General features: G+C 44.9%; 1 protein-coding gene across 3 annotated transcripts in view; it reads right to left on the bottom strand.

The window, feature by feature from the left end:
- Window positions 1–26047, bottom strand: part of PCDH15 (protocadherin related 15) — a 637262-nt gene that overhangs the window by 331515 nt on the left and 279700 nt on the right. The window contains exon 7 of one of the 3 annotated variants that reach the window (XM_059851092.1): window positions 23554–23614. The exons of the other annotated variants lie outside the window; for them this stretch is intronic. The gene's annotated coding sequence lies outside the window, so the exon portion shown is untranslated. The remainder of the gene's footprint in view (window positions 1–23553; window positions 23615–26047) is intronic. 3 annotated transcript variants of the gene reach the window in all.

Below are 26047 nucleotides of genomic sequence, written 5' to 3'. Positions count from 1 at the left end.
TCCTTTTTCTCCTCACCATCTCTATGTATGAACTATTTTTTAGGTCCTAACAGGCAACGGAATTGGAGGATGAAGTCACTCTCACTGCCATCTGCTCCAAAAGGAAAGCAAAGAAACCAAACCTCCCAGAAATCCTTTGTGTTTGTAAAGAAATTCACCCTCCCAGTTGTAGGGATTTTGACCCAATCCTCTGTTCATTACCATGAACACCCGACTTCCCATTTGGTCAAAAACACCCCTTTGCAAATCAAAGGTGCCATGTAAAAATAGTCACAGTGACAATAACAACACTAACAATGAGGATGGAGATCTTTCTAAACCATGAACAAATGTTGATTTTACTCTAAAATTAACTCGTGGAGAATGGGAGCATTTTTGTAATCCTTGTGTTCATTGTTGGCTTCCTCTGTTGAGCTTTCTGGATGCTATTTCTGAGAGGGAAGAATGAGTCACTGTCTTGTCTTGCAATGAGCCCTGGGGTGGAGTTCCATGTCAGCTGGCAGAGAAGGAATTTGGGGGCAGGTGCTTTTCAGGAGACCATGGCAAACACCCAGCAAGTAACAGTGGAGCCTCTATTCTGGGATTAAATACAACGTGAGAAATGAAGGTGCTTAAGAACAGGACAGACAAGGAGAGCTTTGATCAGATGGTGCACCCACAAGAGCAAGGCACCCTGATAACCCTCTTGAGGTTTTGGGAAAGGTACAGGAGTGGCTCCATGGTTTGCCAGGAGGCTGTCTGTGTTCACTTGGGAATTTTATTTCCCTTCAGGCACTGAACGCTCACTTTTTTGAGAAAATCCATATGGCACTGAAAATTTCCTGAAGGGTCTCCATTTCAGATCTTGTTCAGCTTCACCTGCCAGGAGGCCATAAGAGAGTTGAGTGTGCCTCAGCTCTTGGGACCATCTTCAGCAGAGAGTTGAGTGTGCCTCAGCTCTTGGGACCATCTTCAGCAGAGAGTTGAGTGTGCCTCAGCTCTTGAGACCATCTTCAGCAGAGAATTGAGTGTGCTTGAGTTTTTGGGAGCACCTTCAGCACCAAGCTATAGTCACCCAAGGATGGGTTAAATGGGGGTTTCCAGGGCCTAGATCATAGTGAAAATCCCCTACAAACAGCTGAGCAGTCAATGCCACAAATATTCATGCAGGGCTCAGACTCCAAGACTTTTACCATGAAATATCAGCATACAAGAAAGTTTTTGTGATTTATAATTACTGCTTCTTTCTTGAAAAGCTACAGCTTTGAAGATCTTGCAAAGCCTCATGCACTAAGGAGCTGTTTATGGCACCTCTTTACTTACAAAATCAGACATTCCTTGTACTTGGAGCAAAGAACCAAAAATAGCACACAGATATTTCCACATGTAGAGCTGAATATGCTGCTGCCTTCTTCAGCTTGGCCAAAACTCAACTCAGCAACAGGTGACCTCAAGTGTATTTTGAACCTCACATTTAGGGCAGCAACCCCTACTCCAGTCCTAGAATTCCACAGCTTTTATAGGCTCCAGCCCAGAGCAGATCCAACACCTGAGGCAGCCCCAGGGCCTCTCACAATTAATGACAGCACCCAAGGGTGCTCCCGATTCACCCCACGTGTGTTTCTTTAGTCAGTTAGCACACAGGTGACACTTCTTTCTTCTGAAGTCTGACCAGAATGAGAAGGATGTGGAGGTTTTTAGGGCGCTGTATTTTGGAGGCCAGTGAAGAAGGATCAGCAGAAAGGAAGGGCAGAGTTTCATGTTCCTCACTTCTCTCCATACCCAAAGCAGTGAGCATCAATGTCCCACCCAAGCTCAGGGGTTACAGACTCCAGCAGGGTCGATTTCTTCCTTTGCTTTTATGTTTGCTTTAGAAGCCTCAGCACCGATTCCTAAACACACCCAAACCCCCAGGAACACAGGATTACTGAGGAGCTCCTTGAACAAAGAAACTCCATCTGCCTTTCAGAATGTTGTGTTCCCTTTGCCCAGCTCAGTCCTAAAATTGCTGCAGGACATCGCGGCCGCAAAACCCTTTAACGTGGCCCTTGTGCACCAAGTCATCTGCTAATGTCCCCTGCTAAGTGATCTAAGCCTGGCCTCAATCTTCTGTTAATGAAAGAGAAGGAGGAGGATACTTTAACTGCTATTATTAGCTCTTAGTACCTGTCCAAAGAAAACAAAACAAAGCAGAGCCTTTAATTCCACAGGCTCCCCAAGAGAATCCGCCTTTGCAAAACAAACTCACAATGGGGGAAAAACCTTGTGATGTTCAGGGATTTCTTCCCTTAAGTGTCTGCTTGAGGATCAACCTCCCATGAACATTAAAAAAAATAAAAATAAACCAAACAGTAGTGCTATAATTTAATCTTTACACTCAGCAAACTGAATGTTAACTGCTGTAATTTCATTTGAAGCTCCGGGATGGTTCCTTGGATTGAGTTAGGGCGGGATTTTGGCACCAGTTTAAAAACCCATGTGCAGCAGGAGCACCTTTGTATTGTCCATCATTTTCACGTGATGCAGTGGTGCTGTCACCTTAGTCCAGTTCAAGTGTTCCAGAATTTAGAATTTCCTGGCAGCCCATCCCTGCTGAGCCCACCTCAGGGATGGCACTGGGGCACAGAGAGGTCTCCTGCACTTTATCAGAGACACCTCAAGAAGCTGAGATAAGCCTGAGGACTTGAACCCCTACCTTTAAAACACCACTAAAACAAACTCTGGAAATGCTCCCAAACTCCTGAACTCCCATCCCTGAAAATAAACGCAAATTTCCTGCCTTGTTCCCATAAATCTGCAAAGGATCTGAATTTTTTTTAGCAATTACTGAAAATTTCGGTCAAATATTTCCTACAAGGTGGCCTCCAATGTGTGATGACTGTAGAAAAAAGTAACATATGCGACTGCTTGATTGCTCCCCTAAGGGGATCCTGGATAATTAACCATTACAGGGTAATTGATATGTACGTAAATGGATTAGGTGCTTAAAGTTCAGCCTGTGTCCCTCTGATAAACTGGTTCCATGCACACCTGGGATTTCAGCTGGCTTTTCCTCTCATATTCATTATGCAGCCTGACTAATTTAGGGAAAGGGTGCTTCACATCCCAACTAATTGAGAAAGCATTTTGAAATCTCTATGAATGCAGACGTTTTGAGATCTAAAGAGATCTTCCCTGAAGAGACAAGAAAACAATGCAATGTTAATTTAGGTTTACTTTTTCTCCACTTCTCTTCCAGGAAGTTACCAATCCTCTACTTTGATATTTGTCTTAATTAAATTAAGGCAAATGAGAAAGTAAGGAACTCTTCCACAAGCAATCCTTCAGTCAGGCATTCTTGTCACTTTAAGATACATTTTTTGGACAGAAAAACAGATTTTCTAAATATACTAATGCCTGCTGCTTGTAGATTACATTGTGAATGACAAACATCAACAATTAAACTTTGAATCTGGGCTAGGGCTGGCTGGATCTTACTGCTTCTGAGCTTTTAATATGTTTCAGATTGCTGAAAGCTCCTGAGGGGGAAGGATCATTACTGTTTTCCCACAAATAATTTCTAAAGAGCCCCTGGTACCCCACAAAAGGGAGGATTTATATAAGAACAAGCATAAAAACATTACATTTTCCAAGCTGTCTCAACTTTTCTCATGTCCATATCCAAATTCAGCAGTACACTCATCTGTGTCCAATGCTTTTGATGTCCTATTGGTCTCCACACTCCTTTTCTGCTGCAGCCACATTTCCCAATTCCACACTTTAAATACTGATGGTTTATTGCTATCTAAACCAACTGCAGATATATTTACAGGACAAGAAACTTGGTTCTCATTTTTTACTACAACCATTACAACAGATTGGTCTTGGGTAGATTTGTGCAGCTGAGGCCGCATTGCAAATAATTCAAAATGCAAAAAAAAAAAATAGCTCGGAACAAGACGAACTACAAAAATGGGTCTCACACACTGATAAAGTCCTCCTTTAAATTATAAACTCACAATGTGGCAAGGAAATTAATAAATCAGGGTCAGAGAAAAATACCATAAGAACATTAGAACATTTCCTTCCTTCCTTCCCCCTTCCCCCTTCCCCCTTCCCCCTTCCCCCTTCCCCCTTCCCCCTTCCCCCTTCCCCCTTCCCCCTTCCCCCTTCCCCCTTCCCCCTTTCTTTCCCTTCCCTTCCCTTCCCTTCCCTTCCCTTCCCTTCCCTTCCCTTCCCTTCCCTTCCCTTCCCTTCCCTTCCCTTCCCTTCCCTTCCCTTCCCTTCCCTTCCCTTCCCTTCCCTTCCCTTCCCTTCCCTTCCCTTCCCTTCCCTTCCCTTCCCTTCCCTTCCCTTCCCTTCCCTTCCCTTCCCTTCCCTTCCCTTCCCTTCCCTTCCCTTCCCTTCCCTTCCCTTCCCTTCCCTTCCCTTCCCTTCCCTTCCCTTCCCTTCCCTTCCCTTCCCTTCCCTTCCCTTCCCTTCCCTTCCCTTCCCTTCCCTTCCCTTCCCTTCCCTTCCCTTCCCTTCCCTTCCCTTCCCTTCCCTTCCCTTCCCTTCCCTTCCCTTCCCTTCCCTTCCCTTCCCTTCCCTTCCCTTCCCTTCCCTTCCCTTCCCTTCCCTTCCCTTCCCTTCCCCAACAAGAGCAAAGCAAATACCATTTCACAAGACACAAACGTGGATCATTCCTTCTTTCCCACTTTCCCAGTGGGGGAAATGAAACTTGCTGGAATTAAGAGCACAGGAGTAAATTATTGGGAAATTCCAAGCAGCAGGAGAGCCAGGAGATGTCTGTGTATTAGCCTGCCATGAAGGTGTGAGCACTGAATGCGCTTTTTGTAAATCAAGTTCCTTCCATAGATCTTTATCCAAACTTCACCTTAAAGCAGCAGATGATGGAAAATGTATTTACAGATATTTATAAAAGCAAATGCAATGGGAGGTTCCCACATCACTGTAGAGTGATCAGAAAAGAAGAATGAGCTTTGCAGTGAACTGAGTTAGAAACAGAACATTTCCATGACTCATATCAGTTATTCCTCAGAGACAATGTCTGCTGCCAGGGGTTAAATCCAAATGGTTTTTTGTAACATGCTTTTTTTTGCCACTTAGAAAACTCCAGAGGTGACAAGGAACACGCAGGAAATACGGAAAGCATCAGCTGGGAAATTAGGCAGCACAGGAAAGCCAACATAACACAACAATTTGACTTGAACACTTATTCCATCCCAAACCAGAATTTCCTCTGCATATTTAAATATGTATTGCCTACAGCACCCTTCCCCCAAGAATCAGCAGCTAAACCAATCATTCCAAATAAATCATGGCCTGCCTTGTTTGTGCATGGTTTAGTCTCAGATACTTCAGGGGAAATTGTAGAAGTAGAGCCAGCCTGCCAGGTGACAGCTTGCCAGGGAAAATAATTGGCATTGTGCTCGGAGGTGCGCGATGCTGGCTCCTCCATCATGTGCTAACAGGGGAGGCTAAAACCCAGTCAGCCTCACCCTGCCAGGCCTCCAGGTGAAAATATTCCCATTCTTACTGTAGCAGGAGATCTGGAGGCCAATGCTATGCTTTACATTTATTATGATAAAAGGTGTTTATGGTGATTTATGGGAGGTGTGGAAAAGTCTGACTCTCGGTGCCAGCATTCAGCTGTTTCCCCCTGGAGCTGGCAAAGAGTTTCAAGGCACACGGAGAGTTTAAGGAGAGGTAAAGAGCTCTGTGTTTGCACATCTGTGCATATAATAGCACAGAATGTACAGGCTTCCCTGAGCAGCTGGGGCTGCCCCTGGATCCCTGGCAGTGTCCAAAGCCAGGTTGGACAGGGCTTGGAGCAGCCTGGGATAGTGGAAAGTGTCCCTGCCCATGGCAGGGATGGAATAGGATGGGATTTAAGACCCCTTTCGACACAAACCATTCCAAGATTCTGCAGCAAGAGTTGTGCAAGAGTTAGCATAAAGTAGAACTTAAAAAATTCCCCCGGATTTTCTCAATTATTAAAAATATCAGCTGTGCTACACTGCCCATCACTCCACTTTTCAAATGCTTCCTGGAATTCAAAGTCAAACACTACACTGCAAGTAAATTTAAAAAAAAAATCTGCCTTTTCTCCTTACATGCAACAAATCACACATTTTTTTCCCCATTTTGCGCTAAATATTTAAGACTCAGTAACAGAGTCATAAGAACAATTGGCAAGCAGGTTGTGCAGTGCTAAATTTGTGTCATTTTTGTGAGCAGTAAAAACCCCCAATGCTGCTGGATTTACAACGACTTTCAGGGAACTCATTGCTAAGTGTGCAAAGGAGAGAGAATTCCCAAACAACCTCAGCTGGAAAGCAGAATCCCAGGGATTCAGCTCCAAGGCAGCTGGAAGGTGAAGAGCAGCAAACTGTGGTGCTCAGCAGAGCAATCAATGATACACATCCACTTAGACCGGCTGATTTCCCAGAAGGTGTTTGACAAAGGCAGCAGCTGCCAAATTCCTCCTGTTTATCCATCATCTCTCCATGGGGACATCTCACTTTCCATCCCATGGCAGTTCAGTTTCCCTGGGAGCCTTTGGTCAGCATTCCCAGCCAGGGCTTTTGGAAAGGCATTTCTTTGCCCTCACACTTGGTGACAGCTCCAAGGAAACGCAGCATGGCTGTAAAGAAGGACTCACCTTCCAAACAGGAGCTTGGCATCCTGCTCCAACTTCTCCGTGGTGATACAGATGCAAAATATTCATCCTGCTTTCCTATTCCAGCCTTATTTCCTCTGGCTGTTCCTTTTGTGTCTCTGTTAGTCATCTGCCAAACTCTGGGGCCAGATTTTTGCACCTGGTGTGCTTGTGAAAGAATTCCTTCGTTCTCCTGACCTGCTCAAATTGTTCTCCCAGCCCTCTCCTGGCACCTTACTGTTTGATCTTCCACATATTGTTCTTTTTCCTTTTCTTCTCTTGGACACAGCCTCAGCTTTCTGCAGCCCTCCTGTATCTCTAGCAACTATCAATTCCCTGCTTCCAGCCAGGGAAGGTTCCTTCTGGATCCCCTGCTCTCTCTTTTGATACTCAGCATGTCCAGAACACCCCACAGGACAAACTGTATCCCTGCCATCTGCAAGTATTCAAATTGAGAGTTGTCCTAACTCAGTTAAAGACAAAATTGTTTCCTTTTATTCAGTTCATGGAATCTCATAAAGGTTAAGGTGGGAAAAGCCCTCTTAAGATTGACAAGCCCAGCTGTCAGCCAGCACCACTGTGGTCACCACTAACCTATGTCCCCAAGTGACACATCCATAGGGCTTTTCAACATTTCCAGGGGTGGGGACTCCACCACTTCCCTGGGCAGCCCCTTCCAGCTCCTGACAGCCAGGAAGGAAACCAGCATTCCTGGTTTTAGGGGACTTTAATGGGAAACCCTTTCCAAGATCTTACTGTCCAATCTAAGGTCTGTATTCCAAAACATCATGGAGAACATAAAACCTTGCATTTAGGTCAAGAGCTCACTAAATTCCAGAGTGTAAGAAACTTTTGTGCATTTACAGGATGTTTTCCCTTAGAAATCAATTCCTGGTTTTTGATGGACACTGTATGAGCACAAATAAGAAATTAACATGGATTTAAAGCTTCTTTTCACCCTGCTGGCAGTGCCTGAGATTCACACAACCAAATTTAAGCAACCAAGACTAAAATCTCAACCAAGGGGTAGGGTTTATATCGAAGATCCTCTAGTGCTTTGGATTTCCCATTTCCAGTGTGTTCCCATTTCTATTTATCCACAGAAACTGGGTAACAGGTACAACTACAGGACATTTCCAAAATCCCTACTGAAATTGGTAGCCTACAACCTGTTATAGCTGTTGATGAGCACAAACTCACTGAGCAAAGGTGTTTTGCTGTCTCACCCAGCCACAATCCTTCATTTCCACCCTCAAACTGATAAAAAAACTCCATGACTGAAAGCAGTCTTAGAAACTCCACGTTCAATTGTTTTCATAAAGCAAAATTAACATTAACAAACTTTTTAGATACAGAGGTTTTACAGCTCTTTTTTTTTAATTATAAAATTTAAGTCAAATTGCAATACCAAGGCAATTAAGGGAAATAGCTAAAATAATATCAGGGCTTCATTGCCTGAGAATTTAAATGAGGCATTAATTAGTCCAAGACAATATTGAAAAATAGAATCATCTTGTACCTTATTGAAAATGATCAGCACCATCCATAGGAGCCAAATCTTAGCATCATTAAGTTTTCAGAAATTAATTAAAATACTTGGAATGTGCAAAGGCAAAGAATTCTGTCTTTTCAATATCTCTAAGCCCACAAAAAAGTCCAGGACTGAGTAATAAAGAAATAGTTTTGTAGCTGTTGATACAGACATTTCTCCTGAAAATTCTACTTTTACCTGTTTGGAATGGATGTCACTGACACAGCTCCTGAGCAGAGCCATCCTCCCCCAAAAATCTGCCTTTTATTTTCCCTTTTTCATTCTGCCAAGTAATGCCTTGCTCTCTATAAATCCTGCTCATCAGCTCTGCCAAGGATACAGCCACTGTTGCTATCAGCTGGAACTCAAATTTGGCCAGGCAAAGTTGCCAAAGCAATAGAAGATGTGGGAAGCCCTGGCCAGAGGAGTGGGGAGTCCTGTGCATATTTAAACACTCCTAGTAATGGTATTTCAAATTTCAACCAAGATTACACCACTTTTTGTAAGAAACTCTATTATTTAGCTAGAAAACTTTTAGCTCCAGGATACATTTTACTAATATTCAGAAAGTTTTTTTTTTTTTCATTGTACTAATAAATTAAGGTCCCATCAAAACCTGAATTATTCTGCTGGAGACATAAAAGTGAAATGATTCAAAACCAACAAGGGATACTCCTATGCTATTGGATATTTGAAGAAAATAATATTTTGCTGTTCTGTACATTCCCGGCGGTGTTTATCAAAACAGCAGAAGCCTTTTTTTAATATTTTGATATCTTTATTCTGTTTGCTAGTTTCTAGGACTAATTAAATGCACTCCACTAATTAAGTGGTGGAGTATTTTGATGCCTAGATTTGTCCTGGTCTCTACCCAAGTGTCCCAATGAAGGTACTTCCAGACTATATGGAAAAAGGGTGGGGTGGGATGGGGGGGGAATGCACCAGCCCAGTGATAAAGCTGATAAAAAGTGAATCTTCCTGATTAAGCTGCTCATCTATTCTCATCTCTAGTCCCCAGAACAACCAGAGGTGTTTCTTAATAAGAGTGCTGGAAGAGCCAAAGCTCAGAAGCGTGGCCCAGGCAGGTGAGAAATGACAAGCACAGAAAATTCCATAAAGACGTGTCCTTAAGGAGTCAAGTAGCACAAATCACCACCTGAGCAGCACATTAATCCCCATCTCCTGCAGACTCAAGTGTGACACGTGAAGATCTCTCTCCCAAGCTGATTATCTGTATTTCCTTCACACCCTGACTCCAGCTCATCTCCTCACCTACGCTGCTAATTGGTTTTCATGCCCAAAACACATCAGCAGAGTCTCTGCTCCTCATCTTAGCCCATTCCTTGTCACCTCCACATGTCAAGTGCAGGCAGCTAATTCTCATCAATCCACTTCTCACTCCCCAGCAGCTTCTCTCCAGTTTGACCCTGTCACCAAATCTGCAGGAATAAGAGAGGCTCTCCACACCATCTTTTAAGTGTTAGAGAATCAGGCATTACTTCATTCGGGCCAGGATGTGCCATGGAAATCATCCCGTCCACACACAGCCAGGGTGTGCAGTAGAAATTATTCCATCACACATCATTCTTTACCAGACTTGCCCCATATTTATGCATAAAAAACCCCCAAGAAATTCTCATTAATTGGTTCTACATTACACAGTTCTTAGCATTTGATTTCCTATTGGCTATTGATCCCTTCGCCTTTGATGCTAATTTGGTCCTCATTCTTTGCTTCTCTTATCAATCTTTTCCCAGACCAGGGGGTGAAAACTGTCTATGTCCATTTATCTCCTCTGTATCTTCTTGCTACTCCTAACCTGGAGATGTTAAACTCTCAGAGTTGGGGAATCTTCTTTTTGTGGATTGAAAGGCAAGGAGCTCTGCAAAGTAACCACACACACATAGAAGGGATGACCTCTCTCCCTCTCCTCCTGTACTCAGGATTTTACTCTTTTGTGTCATACAGAGTTCATTTTTCCCTTGTCCAGCCTCTGCTGTCATTCCTTGTAAGCCCTTCCACCCCTCTGACCATCTCTGTTGTCCCAGCTCTCCACCTTCAGCAGGTCACCAAGGTCTCCCCTTTGAGCAACCCACCTGCACCACGTGCACCTCTGACTGCCACTGCACTTTCCACTTCAAAGTCTGTGCTGTTCCCAATGTCTCCCATTTTTAATTTTACTTTCTTGACTATCAAAGGACATTTAGCCATAATTTTTAGCTAGAACAAAACCACCCATTTTAATCCTCAGGTTATTTCAGGGTGGCAGTGCTTCACTTTTTGACCTCCACTGAACACCACAGCATGCAGTGTTTCCTCACAGTCATCCAGGACCAAAAACTTCTCCTTCAATCCCTATCTTAAAGGATTAATCCCAATCTTAGTTCAGTTATGGTCCATTTATCTCCTCTGTGTCTTTTTGCTACTCCCAACCTGGAGATGTTAAACTCTCAGAGACTGGGAATCTTCTTTTTGTGGATTTGTAGCAGGCATCACCCAGCAAAACTCAAACCCTCATCAACAACAAACTTCTGAGGAGCATGAGCTCCCATGGGAATCCACAGGCAAGGATCCCTGAACTGAGAACTGTTATTCCAGCTCTCCATTTCTGCCTTTTAACATCTGCTTTGTGTCCCTAAGTGCCCCATGTCCCCTGTGTCCCCTCCCTGCAGGTCACAGTGGCAGGGCACTGCTCTGGAATGTCCACATCTTGGGCTCCTTTCTCCAGTGCTTGTGAGCATTGCTTCCCAAGGCTTCCCCTTGTCAGTGCAAACAACTTCTATTCATGCCTTGCTTTGCTCTGTTTTGGTAATTAAAGCCCAGCTACAAGGCAGCTACATTCCAATCCTGCAGCTGGACACTCTGCCTGTGCTGTGCCAGTGCCAGGCTGCATCCCATTATCCCTGGAACATCTGCCTGTTCTTGGTCAAAGAGTTCAGCCACCCTTCAACACAAAATGTTTTCCATCTCAAATCCTGCTCCAGCTCCTTTACCCACACCTGTTTTCTCAGTTTCCTTGAGAAAAGCAGGGAGGGCCTGACCTTCTCTGGAGCCAAGAGATCAGCAGGAGAGAGCTCTTGCAATGAATATTCATAGGTTGGATCTGCTCTGCTGATCATCGTGATCCATCACCCTGCTACTGCCTTGGAGCCAGATTTTAATTAACTGCTTCAGAATGTATTTTTTCCTTCCACTGTTTCCTGTTTTCTCTGCTGCACTTTCCCCATTTGTCGGGACATCTGTCTGCGCCTCATTCGTATTTTTGTCTTTCTCCAAAATTAATATTCATACATCAGAAATCAATTGGTTGGAAAGGAACTTAAATCTCACTCCAAATAAATAAAATAGCACTTAAATAAGATAGAAAAAGTGCTTTAAAAAGTGTGACTCTTCCCCTTAAAATAGAAATTACCCACCCTAACCAGCCCTGGAACAAGACACACTTGGGGGGTGAATAGAGGTTGTGGGGTGCTCCTGATTAACTTGACTTGCTCTGCTGCCAAAAATCCACCCATTTTTTGGCACAACTCCCACTAATTGCTGCCTCTATCTATCTGTTGTCACAGGTCAGGGACACATGGGAAGATGGGAAGTGAGAGGTGAGGGAAAGCTGCATCCCCCACAGTGCTGCTTCCTGTGTGGATCCTACTTCTGAAAAGGTTTTATCAAATCTCTGGTTTTTGGAAGAGATAGAGAAGAGGTGACAATGACTCTTAACCCTAAGAAAGGTAAAACATGCCCATAACAAGCCAAAAAATTACTGGAATTATCCAAGAAAACCTGCAGCTACATTTTATCTTCATTCAACAACTGACAGCCAAAATTAGGGCTAAAAGGAGGGAGGACTTGGGAATCTGAGGCAAAAATTGAAGCATAAAACCCACCAGAACCCTAAGAAATATAAACCCCACCATGACAATAAAGCAGCAGGAAGCTGGTGCAGTTTCAAGGATGACAGCTAACAGCAAAAAAAGAGCAGTTTATCTTTCTCTTTTGCATCTGGAGAGTTTGGGATAAAATTACCTTCCAGTACCTGAAAGAAATCCTGCCAGTATTCAAAGGGGATATGCCAGAGAGGGAATTTTCATCAGGAGCTGTATGGCCAGGACAAGGAGGAATGGCTTCAAACAGAAAGGGCAGAAATTCAGGTGAGATATTGGGAAGGAATTGTTCCCTGGCACAGGGTGCCCAGAGCAGCTGGGGCTGCCCCTGGATCCCTGGCAGTGCCCAAGGCCAGGCTGGACAGGGCTTGGAGCAGCCTGGGACAGTGGAAGGTGTCCCTGCCATGGCAGGGATTGGCACCGGATGGGATTTAAGGTCCTTCCCAACCCAAACCACTCTGGGATTCTGTGAGTCTATGAGACAACATTGCTGAGGCAAAGATTTGGGGAGCCCCCAAGGAAACATGCATCAGCTTTTCAGTATTCAGAATTAAATGCAGATGTGTCACATATTTTTGATCACTCATCAATGCTCAGGTCCATTCACCAAACCAGCACCCCCAAGCAGTGAAATAAGAAGGATTTTCCTGATGCCTCCTTTCCCTTCAAGTCCAAGGGGAAGCTTCTGGGTCACTCAAACACTTCTCAAGGTATATTTAGAAGCCTTTGGTTCTAATATTTACATTATTTTTTCCTTTATGTCTCAAAGATGATATGGTAGAACAGATCCAATCTTTCTTTGCTCTGCTTGCATTTCCTTTGCAATGTAAACACAGAAATCCATGAGCTGCAGATTCTTGGTGACTAAAACTGCTTTAAGTCAGGGGAAAATCACAAGAAACACAAGTGTTTAAAAAAAGATGTCTCTGTCACCACCAAACCTGGGATTTGCCTCTCTCACAGGATATCTGTCTTGGTTCTCAAATCAGCTGCAGACTCTGTGGCTTTGATTCCACTTCAAAGAGAAATTTGGTATTTATTTTTCAAGGAAGGAAAACTCTGATTCGTGCCTCTTTGATGTCTTGTTTCATAACTTTAAAAACAAAAACAAAAACAAACCCCAAAAACTAACTTTACAGGGGCAAGATTAACTAATATCAGCAGCAGTGACTTATTTACCAAAAGAAAGGAGATTATGAGCAATTTTGGAGCTGCATTGAGCATGACAGTGGGTAAGCCTTGGGTTTTATTTATGAAATTAAATATCAAAGAAAGCACTCTTGGGTTTTCTTAGTGGAAGGGTTTGGTAGCTCTGACCCTTGGCACTTCTTTCATTCATACTGGGCTTCAGAATAAGATCCTTACTTGGTGCAGGAACAAAGTTTGGTCTCAGCAAGGAGCAGACAATGGAAAATGAAGCAGTGAGGTGTTATTTGACTGTGAAAGGTTCCTGGTACAATTTCAAAGCTGAGATTAGGGAGAAATCCCCATGTCTACACCTAAAAGAGAATCTACTAAATTTTATTTTATTTTCATTTTCCTACATAACTTCCACTGGTTGGATTAAAATAGCCAGGCTTTAGAGCAGGGAGGGCTGGGGAAGACAAGGTTGTTTCATTTGTTAAAATATAGTCCACATCCCATCTAACCCTGAGAAAAATATTTGGAAAAGTTATTCCACAGGCACAAAATCTTTTACTACATCTCTCATAACCTGATATTGCTGCATTCAGCACTTTTCCCCCACCACCCCTTGTTTTAAAGGAATGCAAACAATGCAAAAAAGCAACTAAGAAAAAAGAAATAAATTGAAAGTTGCCCTCTGAAACTCCTGCCTGCCTTGTAATAATTACTGAGACAAATGTTCTCCTGGGGAGAAATGGAGAGGTGCTTTCATAGCCGTCACAAACCACACACTTTGGTGGCTCACAGGTGCAAAAATGAATAGACTGAGCACATATTAAATTCTCCTGCCAGTGAATTGTGCAATACAGCATCACAGTCACAGCTTTTTGAGTTCTTTATTAAATTGAGGGAGGCAGAACTTTCACTCCAAGGACTGTTCTGAATGCATCTATTTGTTTGCAGAACTACAAGCTCTCTTTTTTTTCTTTTTGGCCAAGTCCTCCATGCTCCTGCACAGATTAAGTTATTTAACTTTTTAAAGTTAAAAATCACGGGCATCAAAGTTTTTTAAAGTTAAATCATCATGGGGAACTGCAGGGACAGGACAAGGAGGAATGGGATTCAACTGAAAGAGGAAAAAATTAGATGAGATATGGGGAAGAAATCTTTCCCTGGGAGGCTGGGCAGGCCCTGGCACAGGGTGCCCAGAGCAGCTGGGGCTGCCCCTGGGTCCCTGGCAGTGCCCAAGGCCAGGTTGGACAGGGCTTGGGAGCAGCCTGGGACATTGGAAGGTGTCCCTGCTATGGCAGGGGGTGGACTGGGATGAGCTTTGAAATCCCTTCCAGCCCAAACCATTCCAGAAATCCATGGTTTAAAATCAATTCTCTGCTCAAGGATCTGGCCTCATCCCAGGGTTGGTGTCTGATGCTGCCTCCCAGGCTGTTCTAGAAAGATTTTTTCAAATGCTGAACAGGCCACTTACAATGTCACAATGTCACTGCCTCGTTGCACTGAAAATTCTGACAGAGATTATTCCTTATTCAGCGTCTAAGGATGGGTTCATTATGCCATGGCTTTGTTCATTTTGGTAATTAAAGCAGCTAAACACATCCAACAGCCCAAACCCAGCAGTAAACATAATGCCAACAGCCAAACTCCCCTGCTCATGCTGCTGCCTTTGATCCCCCCTCACAGCAATGGCTTTTCCAGCTTCATCCAAAGAAAACTTCCCAGACTCCGATTTGATGAGACTAAGCCAATGACACTTAAACTTCTTTCAGATCCTTCTGCCTGCAAAAATCAAAATGCTTTAAGACTCCTTAAAAATTCACTCCCAAGTATATTCAGCTTTAAATTCCTTTTGACTTCGCTGGAGAAATCAAAGTTTGGATAGCTATAATGGCAGGGCTCCACAGGAGTGCTGGAGAAGGAGAGGTGGCAAAAAGGACAGGGAACAGCAAGCTGGCTCAGCTCTTTTGTCCCTAATCCCATCTTCCTTGGCTCATCCACCTGCAGGGACTCTCCTGTTTATTCACACTGAGTTTATAAACTCTGAGCAGCACCACAAAATAAAACGGGAAGAGTGATAACCTCCACAGAACTCTGAATTTCACCCATTTGTTTTTCAAGCTTCTCCTTAAAAAACCTCTCATTGCTATTTCTTTGCTTAAAGTCAAGATTCCAAAACTCAGGGGTTGGGAGAGGAAAGAAAGATGCTAGTGGAGGAGTATTTTGTGCCTCCTCTGCCAAATCACACAGCAAAAGAGAGAGAAAAAGTGTCCTGTGCCTTGGTGCCTATCCCTCAATTTGCAGTGCTGTGTGCATTTCAGCACCATTCCTCTTGGACAGCAAAATCAAATGCAGGAAAAGCCGTTTGCTTTTATTTCAATTCCCTGATCAGCTTCTCTTCGTAGAATCACAGAATCCCAAAGTGATTAGGGTTGGAAGAGACCATAAAGCCCATCCAGTGCCACCCCTGCCATGGGTAGGGACACCTTCCACTGTCCCAGGCTGCTCCAAGCCCCATCCAGCCTGGCCTGGAACACTTTTGCAGGTTTGGGGAATTCACACCTCTCTGGGTGAGGTTCTCAATTTTCCCCAGTTTCCCAGCAACACGAAGAATTCTGCACTCAGCCTTCCAGGCTCTGAGGGAAATTCAAAGACACTGCAGCCTGGGGAGAATATTATCCTTGATACTGCAGAAGTGTAGCAGGAAAGTCAGAGTTCCCCAGAGACTTCTGTGGAAAGATTTTGGGGTAACAGCAGCCCTGGAATGATTCTGGGGCAAAACCAGCCGTGATGTGCTGCTGGAAATGTACCCAGAGCTGGGCAGGGAGGTGAACTGGAGGATCTTGGCTGCAGAAGAGCCACAGGCAGGAGCAGACCTGGAATGAACTCAGGCTGCAAGTGCTCCACTTGCCAGTCCCTGTTCCTGTCCATTGTCCATCCTGTTACATTGTCCATCCTGTCCATACCCCTTTGGTCACATTTCTGGAATTATCTGGATGTGAGGCAGTGCTGGGGGAGCCCCAGTCAGGACAGAGGAGACATCTCAGTGTCTCCTGGTAGTGCCTCATCCTGGGCTCCCTACACCCCCAGCCATCTATTCCTGCAGAACGAGGCAGAGATGCACTCCTCTCATTTCCACTCAGAGCCTTAATTCCACTTTACTCTCCTTCTGATCCCAACAATCTGTCCTCTTGTCTGCCCTGTCCTCAGCTGGGTGAGCCTTCACTCTCTGCTCCTGCTGTGGCTCCTCTGCAAGTGAGATCCTCCAGCTCACCTCCCTGGGGGCATTTCCAGCAGGGCCTCAGGGTTCTTGGTTCCCCAAAATCAGAAGCCTCTGGGGGAGTCTTTTCTGCTACACCTCTGCAATATCAAGAATAATTTCCTGAATTTCCCTCAGAGCCTGGAAGGCTGAGTGCAGAATTCTCTTGGTGTTACTGGGAAACTGGGGAAGGTTGGGAAACTTGCCCACAGACCTGAGGACTCCCCAACTCTGGAAGTGTTCCAGGTCAGGTTGGATGGGGCAGGGAGCAGCCTGGGATAATGGAAGGTGTCCCTGCCCATGACAGGGGTGGGAATGGGATGGGCTTTAAGGTCCCTTCCAGCAGCAGCAGAAGAGTGCTTGAGAAACATTTTGCCTTTTCAGCCCAGTCCTCTGCTACTCCAGCACCCAGAGAGTGTCACTGACAACACCTTTCATTTCAATACCATTTAAAAAGGAATGGTTGCCCAGAATCTCTTTCAGGTTATGTAAGGAAACTGATTTATACCTTGAAACTGCATGCTGGCATTTCTGAATGCTCTGGGTTGTTTCTAGGGAAAAAAACCCCAAAACCCAGCCTATTAGTGGAGAGCACCAATTTCTGCCACATCACACTTCCAAGGTTATGTTGCCCCCTGGGGATGACCTGGAGTTATCAGTGTATTCAGGTGATCTTCTTGGGGCAGGACACCCTGGCACTTCCAAATCAAGGGACAGAAGCACAGCAGCAGATGTCTGTATCCCTCCTGAGCTACCTGCTCCACCTCACAGCCAAATAAAAAATATCCAGCCCCAAACTGAAATGCAGAGCTCCTGAGCTCAGCACAGCCTGGGATTTCAGCACTTTCCCATTCAACATTGGCCTGAACTGAAAAAAAAAGGGTTGCAGAATGAATTGCCCAAGTAAATTATGGGTCTGGGAACATCTGTGGCATTTTCATCCTAGAGATTAAATAATCCAAGACCACTTCAACCATTTCATCCCACTGTCCTTCATTCCTGTCCCAGGCCCTCCAGAGCTGCTGCTGGAACAAGGAACAGGAGCAAGGAACAAGTCTCTGTGCAGTCCCCAGCCTGGCCAAAATCCAGCCAGATTTATTTCTGAGCTCCACAGGAGCTGGAATGTCACCTTGCTGCTGAGCACAGAGCTTCTGCAGAAAGCAGCTCTGGTGCTGTGCTGGCCTGGGCCCTGCTGGGTGCAGGTGTCCAACAGCTCCCAGGGGCTCTGGAGACACCTGGGCCAAGGCCAGTGGGGCAGGATACTCTTCTCTGCCCTTGGAATGTGGTCAAAGAACTGGGTCTGCTCTATTTGCAAGCTGCCAGTGGGGGCCATGTGCTGGTTTTGGTGTGAATTGTGCCAAATCCAGTCTGGTGACTAAACCTGACTTAACATCCTGAGAGCGAGACCAGGACTTGGCCGAGAAGCTGCTAAACTGACCTGGAGATATAGGTCTGGTAGTAAATTCCATTCTCCCTTTCAAACAGCAGGTTATTTCCCTTGGAGTATGTGGAGGTTCTTCCCCTGGGTTCTTCCCCCCAGGGACATCGAGGTCCAAAGGAAAAGATCTGCCCATGAGCACTGGTCTGAGTTACATCAATCCCTACTTAATAATTGTTTATTTTGGCTGGATTTAATATAATTGTTCCCAAAGGAGAGAACGTTTCAAGATTCCCAAATTCCAGTAAATACTCCATTCCAGTTTCGAAATCCCTGAATTGTTTTTGACCTTAAAAGTTTCCACTGCTGCAAGTGCAGAGGGGCAATTTCTTTTGGGAATCACAGCCAAGGCTCTGATCTGGGGGGAAGAGACACCAGGGAGTGCTGCCTTCATGGGAGCCATGTGAAGGAGAGACTAAACCAGGGAGCAGAAAAGCTAATTTGGGAGAAAATCAACCTGGCCAGAATTCTGCTCACATTAGCTTAAAAAAACCCAAAAAAACCAAAAACCAAAAACAAAAAACAAACAAACAAACAAACAAAAAAACCCCCCAAAAAAACCCACAAAAAAACCACCTAAAAAACCAAAACTAAAACTCTGTTTGATTCCAGACTAATCAATTCAGCCAACACTGGGCTCTGAGGGTACCTGAGTGGTTGGAGTAGCCTGAGGATTATCTTGGTCTCCATCAAGTAAACAACCCAGGAGCCTTTTAAAGCAGCGATCACAGAGCTTTCAAATGATGATGAAAGAGGAAGAGGTGATTCAGATCTGAGCCCATTATGGGTCAGCTCCAGGCTGGGGGGTTTTTATTTCTGCCTGTGCTGCTGAGAACAGAGAGCTGAAGCCAATGTCCCTGTAGCCACCTTTCCCACCCAGCCCAGGCTTCTGCTATTCCTGCCCATCCCAGGGCCTCCAGCTCTCCTCTCCAGATCCTTTGCTCTCCAGCCTGAATAGCCTCAGCTGAGATGTGGCAAATTACATATTTTTGAATTAATTACTGCCTTAAGCAGCAATTACAAACCCAAACAAAATTATGCATCAATGGCCAAGTGAGCCAGGCACTGCTGGAGCTAGGCAGCTCTCTGTTTCCATCCTGAACAGAGGCTCAGGAAGGAATCACAGTGCCAAGGGATCAGGAATTAAGGAGAACTGTATTTTCTTGCAGCATTTTATTTCATAAATACATTTATGTGAACCTAGGGCTCTGCCAGTTGTAAATCCTGTTCAAGGATATGTCAAGAAAGTGATAAATGAAGGTGTAGACACTTGACAGCATCCTGAGGGATCTGTTAGTGCCTGTCTGGGTGGGCAGCAATGTCCTTTTCTGTGTTTCTGGGTACCCTCTACTCATGTGAAGGCAGAAGAATTCCATGAGCTGAGTGCTCAGCCAAGAGGAACTGCTTTTAATCCACCTTTGTTGTATCTTAGAAGAAGAACATTAGGATTTATACCAGCCTGTCACCACATAAAGGCGTGCAGGGAGGGAGTTACACAGCAAAGCCATCTGTGGGTAGAATTAATGGGAAGAGCAATGTATTTGTGGGAAGTGTATCCTGACTGACACAATTACCTGGGGAAAATGAGAGCAAAATTAGACCCGACTCTCTTCCCTGTAAAAGTCAGTTCTGATCCAAACATCCAACAGCCTGCAATTAACAGATTCTACACATTTTATCCTGCTCTGGCTTAAAGCTGATGTGTTCTTGGCAGAGCCTTGCAGGCTGATGCTGACACTAAATTATCATCCTCTCAACATCTGCCCTCGGAAAACTTGGCTCTGTTAGAGCAGCAATAAAACCCCCAGACATTTCTCCCCAGATATTGGATGGGCATGATCTGGGTGAAGGCAGTGCAATCCCAAGGGCCAGTGGGAAGCCCAGGAATACAAACTGGGCTTGAGGCCAATGTAAAGCACCACCAGAATTTCAGAGCTGATTGTCCCTGGCACATCCCAGTGCACAGGGACAGGCAGAGGAGCAGCCAAGGAGAGGACAAAGCCAGTCAGGAGCTTCCAACAGCAGCTGCTGAGGACAAGAGCTGCTGTCTGGGAAAATACTAGAGAAAAGAATCATGGAATAGTAGAATCCTTCATCTTGGAAAATCCCTGCCAGCCCATGGAGTCCCAGCTGTGCCCAGTGCCCACCTTGTGCCCAGCCCAGAGCACTGAGTGCCACCTCCAGCCCTTCCTGGGACACCTCCAGGGATGGGCACTGCAAAGCTCCCTGGGCAGCCCCTGCCAAGGCCTGAGCACCCTTTCCATGCAGAAATTCCTGCTGCTGTCCAAGGAAGGAACATTCTTTTCCCATTCTCTCAGAGGGTCTGTAACTCATGAGCACAGACCTCTGCTCTGTACCTGCCTGCCTCCTAAATGTACCCACCCGGCCTTTTCCATCCTACTGGGACCTGTAGTTATTTGGATTAATTCTCCCTGGGTATTTTACCCTTTCCTTATCCTCATTTCTGTGCTTACAACTCCTGTAAAGTGGCCAACATTTCCACCCTCTTTTCTGTTTAAATCCCACAGACCTCACCATAATAGAACATTTTGCTGTAAGTGATGACTTGCAGTGGCTTATTTGTGCTTCAAGATTTTGATACCAGACAAATTCTTCTGTGACACCCCAAATCCCCAATCAACTGGAAAATTAAGAAGAATGCAAAGCTGCAGATCAGTGGAAATTCCTTTTCCCCCTCCATCATGCCTAGCTAAATTTCAAACCCAGCTGACAAATTCTGGGTGCTGTGGTGAGCAGAGCCAGCTCTGGTTACCTCTGGGCCTTTTCTTGTATCACTGCACAGCTGCAGGAACTTTAGGGAGGATGATTTAGGAGTAAATCCACATTGGGGAGGAATGCTCCAGTGCTGAGCTACAATCCAACCAAAGCTCCAACCACAGAGCCTTTAAAATTATCTATAACTCTATCTATTGAACAGGGAAAATAAATTAAAGGATGTGCATGGGAGAGACAAACCAGAGAGATAAGGATCATATATAAATCTACAGAGGTTACATAATTAGTGCACCAGAGATCTAGGATTAATCCTGTTCTCCTGGTGAGGGTGGAGATACTGATATGGGAGAGTGCTCCAGTTCAGGTCACTCCTGAAGGACTGTCCTCATTGTCCCCTGCACACTGCTCTGCACTGCAGGGAGCTCTGGGAGCACGGAAACTATTCCTGGAGGATGGAACCACCAAATCCAGGAATGGTGTGGCCATTCCAGCAGCCACTCCAGGCCCCAACACTGCATGGTTGGTTGGACATGTTGGAGAGATGTGGGATGCCCAGCAGGAACTGCTCCCATCTACTCCACACTTTAGTCCATCCAAAAATTCCCCCAGTGGGCTCCTCACTGGATTTAACTTCAAAGACAAACCACAATCTCTTAAGAACACCTCACAGAAGGGTGCTCAAAGAAGTCTGGGATGGTTTTCCCAACTCAGCACCAACATGTTGCTTTTACCCTGACTGCCCAAGCCCTGGGATTGCAGCAGTTCTGCTGATTGGAGCCCACTAAAGAGCTACATCTGAATTCTTATTCATTTCTCAGAGTGATGCCAAACACCAGCGGGCACAGCAAAGCCTGAACTGAAGCCTTGGCATGATTTAAAGCCAATATTTCTATTTTCTGCCGAGTTTCTCTGGGAAGAGAGGTTCACATAATCATTCCACGCTGCTGCCTTTTTGTCCTTCCCCCAAAATCCTTTGATAGCAGCATCAAAGCTATTAAGATGCAAATCACTTCAGGAAAGCTGCTGCCAAGTTAGAAGAGAGCAATTCCCAAACATCCCTATGAGGGAACATGCTGCAGTTTCACTTCCTGTGCACTAAATGTAAGGAAAATCCATGGAAAACCAGCTGTTCCCAGACTCCAGGAGAGGGAAAGGCCCCCAGAGCCCAGTGAGGAGATGGGAACCACAAGGAGCCTGGAATTCACCCCTCCTTTTACTCAGAGCAAGACTTTTAGGCACAGCAGCATTTCTCAGTTCATCCACAAGGAAGATCTCTCCCTGGAAGTGGTTTTTAACAGGAATACACAAAGAAGGGATAAACAGATAAACATTTGGTGCTCTGATAGTGTTGTGGCATAGCTTTTATCACCTGGAATAAAGCAGGAAGGGTTTTAGAAAGGAATGCTGTATCCTGCTTTTGTACCCATAAAAGCTGGAATTTCCCATCACTGTATTAAAACCTGAACTTCTCCCACTGTGAATATTTTTTCCCTTCCCAGAGAGCATAGAAAATATCTCTGAGAGCATCTCTGCAGTTCTTTCAAAGCCCGAGCCAGCCACTGCTGCAACCTCATCTGCCTCAGTCTAACTCCATCTATGAGACCTGTAGAGGGCAGTGGATAAAAGAAAATCAAGCACCAGGAGGAGCCATAAACGTTAAATACAAATTTAAAAAAAATATTGGCATCTCATCGAAGGACTTCCTCATATTGGAAAGCTTACAGGTAATTCCATGGATTAATGGATTACTGCAATGGGATTTTTCCAAACCCAAATCCCAGGCTCTCTGGCAGATTGCACTGACAGGCTTTACAGCAAAGCTCTTCCCTTGGGATTTACCTTTTTTTTTTTTTTTTCCCTTTTCCCCAACAGAAATCTTGCACCTAAGCTAAAATGTGCAGCTGGCCCTTCTATTGCCAAGGTCCTCATGGGCAAGCAAGTCTTCCCCTTCCTCCACAGAAAGCCACATTAAGCCAAGGAACAGGGAAAATACAGCTGAGCAAGGAACAGGGAAAATACAGCTGAGCAAAGCTGAGTGTTTACACAACATACAACAGAGTGACATCAGTGTTCAAACTAATATCAATTTAACATCAAACCAGCCAGGACCCAGAGCAGAAAGCAGCCTCCTGGATAATTCCTCAGTGGTTCTCAGGCACACTGCTAATAACTTCATTATCCATGTGGCATATACAATTAACTCATTACTGATGGAATATGTAAAATCCAGGGTAAAACTCCAATTAGGCACAGCAGATAAAAGCAGTGCAGCAGGTACAGGATCCTTGGCCTTATCTTGCACATGAGAGCATTAATCAATACAGCACAGGTGCTTATGATCACGTCCCTTCAGCCCTGCTGCAGGAACTTCTCCCAGCTTTGTAAACCTCGTGCAATTCCAAAACTGGCTCTGCAATTACCACAGGCAGAGCTCTCCACACCTCCCTTAATGCCCCGTTTATCTCTGGAATGCAGATTAAACCTGCACAGGCACCAAAACCACCGAGAAGGCGGTGAAATAGGGCTGGCAAAGGTGTGTGTTAGGTGATGCCAGGGGGTAAATAGGGAAAGGCCCGGCCGTGTGGAGCTGCTGGGGTGCAGAACCGGGATGTGCCCGGCCCCGCGGTGACTCAGCGGTCCCTGCTGCATCCGAGCCCTCCGGGATGCAGGGATCAAAGCCGGGAGGCAGCGCTGCGCTCTCCTCCTTCCAGACTCCGGCTGAGTCACCGCCTTATAAATTGCTACTGCTCCCGAGGAGTCAGACACTGACAATTCACTCTTACCTGCTGCGCTTTTTCATCTCGTTTCTGATGTTTTTATTTTTTTCCTCCCCCTGCCATGGTTTCCTCTCTTTGCCATCAGTGTTCCCTATTGTATCTGTTCCCTCGGATTTAAAAAGGGATGGAGAGCTAATGTCTGCTTTTGTAACCCACGTTTGTGAAGGTAAACACTCACATGGACTCCTGAGCCTTCCTCATACTCTGGCAGAGTTGCTGAAGAGTCCCAGAGTGAGAGCCTGGAGGAATGAAAAATTGGGACAATGCTATTCATGCTCAGAATGGAATGAAACAAAATCACTTCGCTATCATCTGTTCTATAGATCTCTACTATCATCTGACATACAGTTCTCTGTATAATGTGGGGACTCATTTTGGAGGGGGTTTGCAGAGACTGGAGGAATCTTTCTCCTGGGAGAAATCTGTTTTTGGTGATGGCAGTCTTCCTTCTCCAGCAACGAGAAGGAAATGATTAAAAAAAAAAAAAAAAAAAAGAAGAGGAAAAAGTTCAAAGTGAAAATAAAAGGTAGGTGTGAGCAAGAAAGAGCACTAAGAAAGGATCATGGACATGGTGGAACCAGTCCAGGGCTGGCCTGGATGATCCTGGATGTCTTTTCCAACATTAATGGTTCTGTGATATCATGATTCAAAAAGTGACAACAAAAAATAAAAACAGATGGGTGGCAAGGTCTTGGAGTAGCACCTTTGGGTGGAAATGGCACTGGAGAGGACAGAAATATTGTTCTGACTTCATCAGTCATGGAAGGTGCCCACAGCCACCTCCACACCCACAGCCACCTGCTGAGTGCCAGCCCACAGCACCAAGGAAGGAACTCCTGGGTTTGGGAGAAAGGAAAAGCACCACTAGCAGTGTTTTTTCTCACACAGACCAGGTCACACTGCATCCCCCAGCCTGGCAGCATCGTGCTCCCATCTGGCAGGAGGTTGTTCCTCTCTTTCCATGCAGCCTTTAGTCCAGATTCTCAGTCACACCTAGGTGCTCTCCAACCAGAGCACAGCCAAGTCCAGCTGCTTGGGAAATTCTCCCAACCACAAGGAGAGGTTGGATCTTCCCGTGATGAAAAATGAGTCCTCAGGTGCATCATCTCAAAGAGCAAATCTCCTGCTCAGGGGTGAGCCAGTGGCTCCCTGGCCCAGTTAGAGAGGCTCCAGCTAAACCCAGACAGAATTAAAGCCTGCTCTACAAGCAGCCAGCCCAGGAGCTGAGATAACCCTAATTTTCCTGTCTCTACCACAGGAAAATGACCATGGAATGGAATATGAATGAAGAGAAGCTGGATTCTTTAAAAAAACCATTTGCTTATGGTTTGCTCCTTTGGGAGTGATCCAAATGCAGTGCTGAAGTTCTCTCCAGCATTCTGCAACAGAGGTTTTCATTTTAACCAAAGGAGTTGTCAGGAAAACTAATCCACAAACACCAGAGGTTTATGTCCAAAAAGGAGACAGAGGAGCCCTGTAATTTATTTGAATAAAGGGAGAGGCCATGGGGCATTCCCCTGAGGTCTCTCAAATTTTTGGAGGACACAGCCTCCTTTTTATCCTAATTTCCCAGCCACATGTTCCTCTCTCTTACCCCATTGACTGAGGTACTTGAGAGGTACAGATTCCCTGAAATATCTAAGACTCCCTTATAATGTATAACTCCCCCTTTGTCTTTTCCTTGTGTCACTCAGTAGAATTCTTTATGGAATTTATGGTCCTTCTCATTGTTTCTTTCATCTCTCAGAATCCAATTTTATTTATCAGCAGACCTACAGTTTGTAAAGACACATCTCTCATCCCATTTATCAATCAGTGGAATCCTTCCCACTGTTCCTTTTATCTCTCAGTATTCTACCTTTATTCACCAGCAGACCCACAGTTTGCTTGTAAAGACAAGTCTCTCATTCCTTTCAGAGTCAATCTAAAAAACAGGTCTCACACAAAAACCCCAGTTTGTTCACAGCCCCAAATCCAGATGCAGGGATAGCTGCACAAAACATTCTCAGTGGAGGTGCTGCAGCTGAGGGCACTGGGAGCTCTCAGGCTTTGCTTCCCCTGCCTGGTCTCTTCTGGACTCTCCTGCTCTGGATGTGACCTTGTGAAAGCACTGTTTGGGGAGAAGGGAAGGTAAACTGCTAGTAAATGTGAGTATTTGCTATGATTTATCATTTCTACCTGCTCATAAAAATAACTATTTTAATTATGTAACATGGGGTTGATAACTGTGAAGAACCAAACCCTGAAACCTCAGAGGTATTTGTTCTATTTTATGGCCTCTCACCTCCAAATTTCTTGACCATATGGTTATGCAGAAAACTTGGTAAAATCAATACTCTAGCAACAAAATGGCTCAGCAGCAGGAAATCATTTGGCTCCTTAGGCCATTGGCAAATGAGACAGGGTTTTGTGAATGTACTGTTAATATTCAGACAGGGAGGTAAGTCACTCAAAAATAAACACATTTAATCCAAAGACTTCTACAAACAATTCCAAATATATTTTCATTCTCCCATTACCAAGTACACTGCAAAGCTTCTGGCAAGCATTGCCATTTGTTTTAGCTCATTATAATAGCTCATTAAAAATAGAAATAAAAAAACCTGGAATATCCAAGCTAACTTAATGGGAACAGGGGAAAGCTTCAGTCCCCACCACCAGCACTGCCATTC

This window comes from Haemorhous mexicanus, chromosome 7, assembly GCF_027477595.1.
Source record: "Haemorhous mexicanus isolate bHaeMex1 chromosome 7, bHaeMex1.pri, whole genome shotgun sequence".
NCBI lineage: Eukaryota > Metazoa > Chordata > Aves > Passeriformes > Fringillidae > Haemorhous > Haemorhous mexicanus.
This window is presented reverse-complemented; position numbering and strand designations above follow the sequence as displayed.